Here is a 12,614-nt window from a genome sequence, read left to right on the forward strand (position 1 = left end):
ATCTTTTTAAAGGGTTAATAAAATTGAAGATTCTGCTGATGACTAATATCAGTATATTTCCTCTGATAGAGCATTTAAGTGATGAAAAGTATCAGTTATAATTAATGATGTTCTTTTGCCTCTTAAGAAATACTAGACATTTTAATAACTGAATTTTGCATACCTGACTTCATGTACAGTGTTGCGCAGCATGCAGATTTTTTTGTTAGCAGATATGACTATTCCCATATTGCCTTATTTGCTTAGAAAAGAGGCTTTTATCAGGTATACGTTTTGGACAGTCTTTCAGCCAGTGATGTAACACTTTTCCACAACATGAAAAAGTGTTTGTATTTTTATGGTTAAACTCCTTGTTGTTACCCTTTTGTCTCCTAATTTCATGAATCCGAATAAGCTTTGGCTGTATTTATTTATGTATTATGAACACTTGTGTCATTAATCCTGTAGTAATTAACACTGATTCAATTGAGATATACTTTTTTCTTAATTTTGGTATGCTTTAAATCTCCATTATTACACTGGAGATTTCTTTTCCTATGTTAAAAAGAAAATATAGATGTATGGATTATGAATCCAGAGGGGACTATTGTGATAATCTATCCTGACCTCCTGCATAACACAGACTATGGGATTTCCCTGAATTAATTCCTGTTTGAACAAGATGTTTTTTAAAAATCATCCAGTCTTGATTTGATAATTTTGCATGATGGAGGTTCCACCAAAGCCCAGGTATGTTGTTCCAATGATTATTGTCGTTGTTAAAAATATACACCTTATTTTTAGTTTGTCAAGCTTCAAACTCCAGCAATAAGCTCTTGTTATACCTTTGCTAGACTGAAGAGCCTTCTCATCAAACTTTTATTCCCCATTTTCATTGCAGACTGTGATTAAGTCACCCCTTAATCTTTTCTTTGTTATTCTAAACAGATTGAGCTCCTAGAGCCTTTCACTATATGTAGGGCTCAGTGTCTGTTACAGAGGTCACGGAACATCACAGATTCCGTGACTTTCCACAACCTCTGTGACTTCTGTAGTGGCCAGTGTGGCTTAATCCAGGGCTGCCCAGGGCTTCCGGGCCAGCTGCGGGGGTGGCCCCGGGGCCAGCTATACCAGCTGCTGCTCGAGTGGTCCCGGGGTAGCTGGAGCAACCACTGCCACTGGACCTGCCACTGCCCCCCCACAGTGGACCCCTGTTCCCCCCAGCAGCAGCCCTTTGTGGCGTACCCTCCCCCACCCCCGATTTAGTCAGGGGTATTTGTATATAAATCATGGACAGGTCACGGGCCATGAGATTTTGTTTGTTGCTGGTGACCTGTCCATGACTTTTACTAAAAAATACCCATGAAAATCGTAGCCTTAACTATATGGCATGTTTTCCAATCCTTTTTTCATTCTTGTGGATCTTTTCTTCAAATTTTCAGCATCCTTGAATTGTGGACACCAGAACTTGACACAATATTCCAGTAGCGCTCACACTATTGCCACGTACAGAGGTGGTATAACTTGTCAGCTCCCCCTAGATATTCCCTGTTTATACATCCACAGATTGCATTAACCCTTTTGGCTATAACATCACATTGGGAGCTCATTTTCAGCTGATTATCAACAATGGCCACAAAGTGTTTTTCAGAATCACTGCTTCTCAGCTTAGAGCCCCACCATGCTGTACAAATGGACTACATATGTGATTCTTAGATATATGACCTTACTTTGACCGTAGTGAAACATGTTTTCTTGCGTCCAGCTTCCTAAGTGATCCAGATGGCTCTATCAATGTCCTGTCCTCTTAATTATTTACTACACCCCAGTCTTTGTCATCTGCAAGCTTGATAAGTTTTTTGTTTTCTTTCAAGTTATTGACAAAAATGTTAAATAGCATAGGCCGATTCCTACCAGATCCCTTTACAAACACACCAGCTTGATGATGATTCCCTATTTACAATTACACTTTGAGAGCTATCAGTTAGCCAGCATTTAATCCAGTTAATGTGCACCATGTTGATTTTATATCAGTCTAGTTTCTTAATCAAAATATTTTGTGGTACCAAGTGACGTGTTGTATAGAAGCCTAAGTATATTAAATCAATACTACTACCTTTATCAACCAAACTTGTATTGTTAAAAAAAAAATCAAGTTTGCACGACAAGATCTGTTTTCCATAAACCCATGTTGACTGGCATTAATTATATTACCTCATGGTTTTGCCCAAGGTGATAAAGAGCGCAGCAGGCTGCTGGTGTCTCCAGTTCTTTCTCGCTTCTTCATGGTCCCGCCTCTCCCCCATCCTCCCCAGTACCCAGATCTGGGTACTGGACTATACGAATGTCTGACTCAGTCCACTGCTCCCGTTCCAGAAGCATGACTATCGCAAGGTTCCAGTGGCACTGAGACAATTCCCCACCAGTCAACTCCAGCTACCTCACATCTTGCACACATCAGTACTTGTGAGAGTGGCCCTATTGATCAAGTATCAGAGGGGTAGCCGTGTTGGTCTGGATCTGTAAAAGCAGCAGAGAGTCCTGTGGCACCTTATAGACTGACAGACATATTGGAGCATAAGCTTTCGTGGGTGCCACAGGACTCTGTTCCTATTGATCAACTATGCCATCCTCCAACTGGCACGCATGGTAGGGCACACCCTGGCCACATGTGCACACACTCTGAAAGGGGTTGAAATGAGGCACTATGTCTCCACAAGGAGTCAGAGTTTTATTCTCTCATTCTCCATCCAACTCACAGGTCATCTAGGCAGCATCAGAGTGATCCAAGCAACAACACCTCTGCTCCACCCCAGAGGGCAAAAGACTGGACTTAATGGGTAGGAAGGTCTTCTCCTTGGCAGGACTCCAATTCTATATTTCCAACTACTTAGCCCTGATGGCCAGATATGACTTTATCAACTATGGATGAGGGACTGAGATCACTGACAAACTACTACCGCAAGATTGCAACCAATTCCAGGTGGTTTTGCAGGAAGTCAAATTACTCGTCAGGTCCATGCTATGGGTCATAGTGGATTCAGCAGATCCATCAGCCCATGTGTTGGCAATTGGGATTGTCCTTAAGAGGGAATCCTGGTTACACTCCTCAGACTTCCCCAGGGAGGTGCAAAACACTATAGATGACCTTCCATTCGACAAATCACACCTTTTCAACCAGAACATAGATGATTCTTACACTCCTTAAAGGATTCTAGAGACACATTAAGCTCTCTGGGCATCTACATACCAGCACCTAAGAGAGAGTTTTACCATCTGCTCCAATAACAACATTGGTGGCATAGCTGTGAGGCCTTGTAATGTACCTATGAGCATCCTCAAAGATGCCCTAAGGTCCACAGAACCCGCCTGCCTACATCGACTGCTTAGTCATCCATGCAACGCACACAATCGTCACATAAATGGTGTCTGAGTGTCATTAGAGAGCCATCAACCATTCTGTACATCAGTGCTCCTACTGGCTACCCCCTTTGGGGGCTGCCTCAAATTCTTTCTGCCAGCATGGAAAGCCTTAACAATGGACAAGTAAGTCCTAGATGTTATCCACAGCAGCTACCTCATAGAATTTACAGCGATGCCCCCATCATACACTCCACTGCGGTCCACACATGGAGCACTTACACAATGACATCCTCCAACTAGAGATGGACTCGCTTTTGTGGAGGGGAGCTATGGTGCCTATCCTGGAACCATTGCAGGGCACAGGGTTCTATTCGAGCTACTTCTTAGTACCCAAAAAGAATGGAGGATGGAAACTGAGCTTGGATCTCTCATGCTTCAACTGTTCAATTTCCAAACCAAGATTCCAGGGCGGGAGAGAGCTCAGTGGTTTGAGAATTGGCCTGCTAAACCCAAGGTTGAGTGTTCTATCCTTGAGGGGTCCATTTGGGGATTTAGTTAGGGATTGGTCCTGCTTTGAGCAGGGGGATGGATTAGATGACCTCCTGGGGTCCCTTCCAACCCTGATATTCTATGATCACACTTGAAGCAATCATTCCCTCTATAGAAAAAGCAATGTGGTTTATGGCTTTTGATATGCAAGATGCCTACTTTCATATCTATATACACCCGACTCTCAGAAGATTCCTGAGGTTCAAGGTCGGACCTCAACATCTTCAATACTGGGTTCTCCCATTCAGACTTACCACTGCCCCACGAGTGTTCACAAAAGTTTTCTTTGTGGCGTCAGCTCATCTCTGATGTCGGAGGATCCTCGTTTTTCCATATCTAGACAACTGGCTGATAGCAGCAAGGTCCAAAGAAGAGGCCCGGGACTCAACGTCCCAGCTCCTTCTATGCCTTTTCCCCTGGAACTCAACATCAGTGTTTGAAAAATTGACTTTTTGCCCTACACAATCCCTGGAGTTCATAGGAGCTCACATATACACGACATCTGCCTGAACTTATCTGCCATAGGACAGATTCCAGACAATGTGAGAGCTTATCACTTCAGTGACTTTCCAACCCTTTGATTTTGGACAAGATCTGCCTTTTTCTCTTGGGGCACATGGTGGCCTGCACATACATGACACCCTTTCCTCAACTGAACTTGCTCTGTCTACAACTATTGTTACAAAGAGTCTACTTCCCCATGCACACTCCTGTGCACAACCCTATGCACACCCGGCTCAGCATCCCACCAGAAGTAATCTCTAAACTACAATGGTGGCTATACCGTTGACGAGTTTGCTTGGGGATGACCTTCCTCTGATCCTTTCCCACTCTGACAATCGTAATGGGCTCATCTCTCATGGGCTGGGGCACCCACATGAGAGACTGCGTGACACAAGGCACTTGGATACCACCAGAGACCAGGATGCACATAAATATTTTGGAACTCAGGGTCGTGCTCAGAGCTTGCCACGTGTTTTTGCCAATGACTAACCCCCCTTTTAACACTTTCCGTAAAGACAAGGTCTCTGTACACTTGTAAGTTACACTTTCATGATAAAGAGATTGCTCTACAGTACTTGTATTGTGGTGAATTGAAAAATACAATTTTTTTTCTTTTTTTCCCAGTGCAAATATTTGTAATAAAAATAATATAAAGGGAGCACTGTACAGTTTGTATTCTGTTATAATTAAAATCAATATATTTGAAAATGTAGAAAACATGCAAAATATTTAAATAAATGATATTCTGTTATTATCTAACTGTGCAATTGAAAGCGCAAATAATTGTGATTATTTTTGTTAATCTAACAATTATTTTTTTTAATCATTTGACAGCCCTGATAGATATTAATTAGTTTTAGATAATGAGGCAAAGGAGGGAGGGGGTGTTGATAAAAGCAGTGTGTCATCTTGGGTATAAAAACTGTACTGAAACTTAAGCTTTGCATTTATCAATATAAATATAGCCAAGCCATAGGCCTGTTACACTGCAGTTGATCACTGGGTGTGGCAAACTGTACCCTTTGAAATAAACCTGTTCCTTGGATTTGAACTCTGAGTTAGAAGTGGTTTTGTCTGCTACAGCAAGCAGAGGTTATCTGCTTTGCTGCATTTGTAAAGTAACATGTGGGTCTGGTTGATGGTCCTGAAACATCTTTACACTATATACTTTAGAAGAAATAGATTGTAATTAAAAAGAGCAATCATAAGAAATTCCAAACCAAAAAATATTAATAAGTGGCAAACAGTGTATACACTTGTGGCATAATATACAAAACCACATTTTTGGAAGGCACATTTTGATCGGCATGAAATACAAGTACACTAATTTAAATATAAATCAATGTTAGGCACTTTTCCTATTAATCTACATATACAACATTACTCTAAAGAAACAGCAGGTAAGTACTTTAGAACTTTTATTAACTGGTAGTTTCCACTTACCACCCATGAAAGCAAAATATTTCAGTACAGAAACTGAAATAAAAAAATCTTTCAATACACCTGGTCAGAGTTGAGGTTATTTTGCTGAGGTTCAGTGTGTATCTCTCTCTACTTCAGTTTTATGGGCTGTATATTATTTGTCACATGTTGAGCCATTTATTTGTACCAGGAGCATCGCCAATGTTGGCCCTGCGGTCCAGAGGCAAGCCGTCGCTGGGATCTCCGCAGTTGCCCCTGACTCAGTACTGGTCACGGTCGAGGGAATTTTCCTATACTGTTTGCCACTCAGCGACCGTCCTGTGCGTAGTCCTCGCAGGTTGCCGTCAACCCTCATGAGGTTGTCTGGCTGGGTTCCGACTGACAGAGACTCCATGCACCACTCCGCCTCGAGGAACGGACACCAATGGGACTGAGGCAGAAGACGCCGAAGGTCCTTGTCTCAGAGGGGCTATCGTAGCCAGTCGTGATAAGAATGTCAATGCCATTCCTGTTTATCATCTCGCTCCAGGACCCTGCCACGGTACCGCTTTTGCAGCCCCGGGCATCAATTGCTGGTGCCTCGCCATCACGGATCCGCCTGCCGAAGCTGATCACGGAGAAGCTGCTACCAGCGGTACCATTCCTCCATGCCGGGATCACAGTCTTGTGGTCGGCACCGTTCCCAGCGCCGCCACCACTCCTGGTCCAGGGACAGTGGCAGGTTGTACATCAGCCCGGCCTCCCTTCATAGTCATCCATCGATGGGTCAGGCCAGCCAGACTGAACAACCTGCTCCGCCGGTGCCACAGCAGATGCAGTGGCACCGGGCCCTGTGGCTGGAACAATGGTACCATTGGGCACCGTGGCCTCTGATGCAGCCTCCAGTGGGACTTGCTCAGTGGCCGGAGCCTCGGAACGGCCATTGGCCTCCCTCTCCCGGTCTCCACGGAAGGAGTCGGTGGGACGTGCATCTTCAGCGCCGTGCCCGGAGAGCGACCAGGTGGTGGATCCTCTGGTGCTGGTGGACATGCAAAGTACCGCGCCTGCCTCCTCACCCTCCCCTGATGAGGTGATTACGACCCCTCCTCCCTCCATCCCACAAGAGGACTCTTAAGCCCACCAGGATCTATTGAAAAGGGTGGGGTCAAACCTCAACCTTCATGCAGAGGAGGTGGAGGAGCCTTGGACTCCCTTTTTAATGTCCTGTTCGTGTTGATGCTGGGAAAAGTGGCCTTGCCACTCCACAAAGGGGTGGCAGAAATTTCAAATGCCTTGTGGCAAACCCCAGCCTCATTGCCCCCCATCTCTGAGAGAGCGGAACGCAAGTATTTTGTGACCACCAAGGGACATGAATACCTATACACCCTTCCTAACTCCCTGATGGTTGAGTTGGTTAACCACAGGGAGGAGCAGGGCCAACCAACCCCCACTCGGAAAAATAAAGATTCAAGGAGGCCTGATTCACTTGGGAGAAAAATTCATTCGTCCTCGAGCTTCCAGTTACAGGTGGCGAACCATCAGGCTCTCCTGGGCCTGTATGAGTTCAATCTGTGATGCTGTCTGTCCAAGTTCGAGGACTCCCTCCAGGACCGTGACAGGAAGGAGTTCAAAGCTCTGGTAGAGGAGGGTACAGCAGCTGCCAGGGCAACCCTGCAGGCAGCATCGGATGTGGCGGACACTGCTGCGTGGTCCATGGCCTCCGCGGTGTCCATGAGAAGAGTGTCATGGCTCCTCCGGTCTGGGCTGTCCGGTGAGGCACAGAACTCTTTGCAGGACCTCCCGTTTGATGGCAAGGCTCTGCTTGCAGAACAGACGGACTTAAAACTGCATGGCCTTAAAGACTCCCGCACTACGCTTAAGACTCTTGGCCTTTATGTTCCGGCTCTGGCTAGAACGAAGTTTAAACTGCAGCAGGATCCCTCCCAGGCCATCAACTCTCAATATGAACCCCCTTATTAAAAAGTGGCGGGACTATAAGAAACGCCCACAGAGACAGTCTTGGTCTGCCCCCCAGCCTGGGTCCTCCAAGGGCAAACGGGCAGAGAAATGGCAATTTTGATGGGATGCCTGGGGGGTGACCTACCAGTTCACATCAGGGATCCACCCACAATAAAGCTTCCCTTCTCCAACCGGTTGTGTGCTTTTCTCCCAGAGTGGTTGCAGCTGACCTCGGACTGATGGGTCCTCAGCATTATCTCCTGGGGCTATACCATCCAGTTTACCTCTACCCCGCCCAGCCACCCTCCGCCCCCATCTTTCCTGGGGGACTCCTCTCAGGAGGCCCTGCTCGTGCAGGAGGTGGGGCGTCTCCTTGGCCTAGGAGCGGTGGAAGTGGTGCCAGCGGAGTTCAAACGCAAGGGGTACTACTCCCGCTATTTCCTTATCCTGAAGCCCAAAGGGCGGCGCAGGCCCATCATGGACCTGCGAGGCCTGAACCAGTACATGGTGAAGCTCAAGTTCCACATGGTCTCCCTGGCTTCCATTCCCTCTCTGGATCGCAGGGACTGGTATGCTGCCCTCGATCTGCAGGACGTGTACTTCCACATCCATATGTTCGAGGGGCAAAGGTGCTTCCTCCATTTCATGGTGGGACAAGAACACTACCAATTTACGGTCTTCCCATTTGGCCTGTCCACTTCCCCTAGGGTATTTACAAAGTGTACGTCTGTGCTGGCGGCCTACCTCAGGCGCCGTGGGGTCCAGATCTTCCCCTATCTGGACGAGTGGCTGGTCAAGGGCAGCTCCCGGTCGTAGGTGCAGGATCATGTGGTGCTCCTTCTGTCCACGTGCGCTACTCTGGGCCTGTTGGTAAATGACACCCAAGTCCACTTTAGTCCCGGTACAATGCCTAGAGTTTATCAGGGCAGTCCTAGACTCCATGTTGGCCAGAGCCTCCCTCCCACTGGACAGGTTTGAGACCCTGAAAGGGCTCATTGACACAGTCACAAGGTTTCCAGTGACAACAGCCAAAGCGTGTCTCCAGCTCTTGGGTCACATGTTGGCGTGCACATATGTGGTTTGCCATGCCAGACTCAGGATGAAGCCCCTCCAGCTCTGGTTGGTCTCGGTGTTCTTCCAGGCCAGAGACAGGATGGACAGGGTCCTCACTGTGCCTGAATTGGTGATCGCCTCCCTACACTCCCTCCCGGGGAACATGCTCCACAGGGTCCCATTCAGAGGCAGGCCCCCATTGATGGAACTGGTGCCCGACGCATCAGACCTGGGGTGGGGAACCCATGTCCGAGACATTCAGACCTGAGGTCTGTGGTCTGCACAGGAACTGGCCCTCCATATAAACGTCAAGAAGCTCGGACAGTGCAGCTGGCGTGCGTGGCCTTTTACTCGCACCTGGGGGGCAGGGTGGTCAGTGTTCTCACGGACAACACGGCCTCAATGTTTTACATTAACAGGCAAGTTGGTTAGGCCAGGAGGAAAGGACGTGCTCGGAAGGGGTTCAGCGCATCCTTTTGGAAAGCAGGCGACTCTCCACATGCTGAGCTTACTTGGCAAAGTGGTATCAGTTTTCCTGGTGGGCGGCTGAGCAGGGTGTTTCCCCCATGGCTGCCCTGATCCAGCTCATTTTGGACTACCTCCTTCACCTTTAGAGCCCAGGGCCTGGTGCCCTCGTCCATCAAGGTGAACTTGGCAGGCATATCGGCTTTCCACCTGCTGGTGCAGGGGCACACGGTATTCTCCCATGCTATGACTAGCCGATTCCTTAAGGGATTGGATCGTCTCTTCCCGTATGTTAGGCCCCCAGTCTCGCAGTGGGACCTGAACTTGGTGCTGGCCCAGCTGATAGGTCCCCCGTTTGAGCCGCTAGCTACGCGCTCCTGCTCGCATCTCTCATGGAAGGTTGCCTTCCTGTTAGCAATCACATCGGCTAGGCTGGTCTCGGAACTCAGGGCCCTGACCGCCGAGCCCCCATACACAGTGTTCCATAAGGATAAGGTCCAGCTCTGCCCACATCCATTGTTCCTCCTGAAGGTGGTCTCTGTCTACCACATGGGTCAGGACATTTTCCTGCCTGTCCTCTGCCCCAAGCCCCATGCGTCCAGTGGGGAGCACCGCCTCCAAACGCTGGATGTGAGACGGGCTCTGGCTTTTTATCTGGAGCAGAATAAGCCGTTCAGGAGGTCTTCACAACTGTTCATCGCCTCGGCTGAACGCAGGAGGGGTCGGCCAATCTCCACTCAGCGGCTCTCCAGCTGGATCACCTTGTGTATCCGTACCTATTATGACCTGGCGGGAATTCCTCCACCGTCAATTGTGAGGGTGCAGGCCTTGTTGGCTGCCTTTTTAGCCCATGTCCCCATTCAGGACATTTGCAGGGCTGCCACATGGTCTTCAGTTCACACTTTCACCTCACATTATGTGATCGTCTCCCAGACCGGGGAGGACGCTGGGTTTGGCAGGGCTCTGCTCCGCCCCGAGAGTTTGTGAACTCCTACCCACAGATATAGCGTGGAATCACCTATTGCGAAATACACATGAGCAATCACTCGAAGAAGAAAAAACAGTTAGTTACCTTTTCCGTAACTGGTGTTCTTCGCGATTTGTTGCTCATGTCCATTCCACGTCCCACCCTGCTTCCCCTTTGTCGGAGTTGTCTGACAAGAAGGAACTGAGGAGAGGGGGGAGCGCGCAGCACCCCTTATACCATGCCATGGAGGCGCCACTCCAGGAGTCGCTAGGAATGCTCCCCTACGGGTACTGCTAGGGGAAAAACTTCTGACACGGGTGCACGTGGCGAGCATGCAGCTATTGTGGAATAGACATGAGTAACACACCTTTAAGAACACCAGTTACGGAAGAGGTAACAGTCTTTTTCAGCACATCAGGTGACAGTCCCAAGGGGGTCTCTGTGACCGAACCCATCACACATACCTGAATCTGATTGCTTGGATCTAAGAGCTTGTCTACATTGGCACTTCACAGCGCTGCAACTTTCTCACTTGGGGGTGTGAAAAAACACACCCGTGAGAGCTGCAAGTTTCAGTGCTGTAATGTGCCAGTATAGACAGTGCACCAGTGCTGGGAGCTACACCCCTCGGGCAGCGCTTTAACGTTGCCAGTGAAGGCGTGCCCTTAGACCAGGGGTTCTCAAACAGGGGATCGGGACCCTCAGCGGGTCATGAGGTTATTACATGGGGGGTCACGAGCGGTCAGCCTCCATCCCAAACCCTGCTTCACCTCCAGCATTTATAGTAGTGTTAAATATAAAAAAAGTGTTTTTAATTTATAAGAGGGGTGGGGGCGTACTCTGAGACTTGCTGTGTGGAAGGGGTCACCAGTACAAAAGTTTGAGAACCACTGCCTTAGACAGACAAAGTAGGCGAGGAAATATCTTTTCTTAGACCAACTTCTGTGGTGGAAGAGATTCGCTTTCAAGCCACACATGGCTCTTCTTTAGGTCTGGGAAAGGATGTTAGCATGTATTCTAAGGGACCATTCAAGGCAGAATGGCCCGCTAATACCTTTGCTGTCATAGGACAAAAAGAGGGGGGTTAGTGAGTTAGTTTGTTGTAAAAAGCCATAAATCCTGGTTTCACCACCCATATAGTTGTTGGGGTAGTTGATCACACACAGGTGATAGGGTGTTCTTTTCTTTTATCATTTTCCTGTGTGAGCTCATTGGAGAACAGAGTGATTGTCTGACCCAGTAAATATGAAACCAGGATTTATAATTTATTACTACAATCTATTACCCACTATTTCTCCTTTTTTGTCCTATTACTGCAGAGGTGTTAACAGGCCACTCTACTTTGAATATGCCCACGAAAGCTTATGCTCAAATAAATTGGTTAGTCTCAAAGGTGCCACAAGTACTCCTGTTCTTTCTACCTTGAATAGTCCCTTACAATCTGTACTATCTTGTGATCCTTGTAACCAATACCTGTAATCCCTCATAACTCAATCCTGACCCCAGATGTACAGTACCTTCCCTCTTAACTTGTGTATATTTAATTTTAAACATTTACTTTAATAAATTTTTTAAGTACTTGTGCTAAACCATCTGTTCCACCTTGCATTTTGCTGTGACACTGGGTGTTTCTTTCCCTGACCTGAAGAAGAGCTCTGTGTGGCTTGAAAGCTTGTCTCTCTCATCAACAGAAGTTGCTCCAATAAAAGATATTACCTCCCCTGCCTTCTCTCTCTCAGATTTTGGGACTAATATGGCTACAGCTTTGCTGCTTGGATCTTGTAAGAGAGTTAATTGAAGCAGTCTGTTTTTAGGGGATGATCCAAATTCTGTTTGCTTCTAGCAAAAGATCCACCTCACTAGCGTCCTCCAAACCATGGAAAAGGTTACAAAGAGAAAGTATCAAATTCAAGAATTCTGGGAGTCTGAACATCCTAGTTTCTACAGATGCCCTTTCCTTACACTTAATGTAAAGATTGCTAAAGGAACTTGGTACGAAGTTTTCACATTCAAGGACTTTATCCTCATTCCCCCCAAAACTCCAGCTAGCTCCAATCCACCTGCAAAACGTCTGGTCTCCCTCCTCCACAGTATAACTTCTACAATGCAGTTGTATACTGTCAGTGCAGAAATCTTTGCCACATTGAAAACTGAATGTGATGACTGTGGAAAAATAAATAATTACAAACTACTGTACTCATTCTATTGCTCATTTTTGTAATTATTTCAATTTTAAAAATCAGGGGTTTTAGTTTAAATAGAGCTTCACTATTTTTCCATTTTGCTTCTCCAGAGTGCAGAATTTAGGGACCTTGCTACAGAATTTAAGTCCAGATTGCTATGGAGTACAAGTTCCATTCTTGTGTACAGTTGA

General features: G+C 47.0%; 1 protein-coding gene across 2 annotated transcripts in view; it reads left to right on the forward strand.

Annotated features, from left to right (window-relative positions):
* Positions 1–12,614, forward strand: part of ASCC3 (activating signal cointegrator 1 complex subunit 3) — a 493,632-nt gene that overhangs the window by 141,732 nt on the left and 339,286 nt on the right. The gene's annotated exons all lie outside the window — the stretch shown is intronic.

This window comes from Mauremys reevesii, linkage group 3 (genome assembly GCF_016161935.1).
Source record: "Mauremys reevesii isolate NIE-2019 linkage group 3, ASM1616193v1, whole genome shotgun sequence".
NCBI classification, from domain to species: domain Eukaryota; kingdom Metazoa; phylum Chordata; order Testudines; family Geoemydidae; genus Mauremys; species Mauremys reevesii.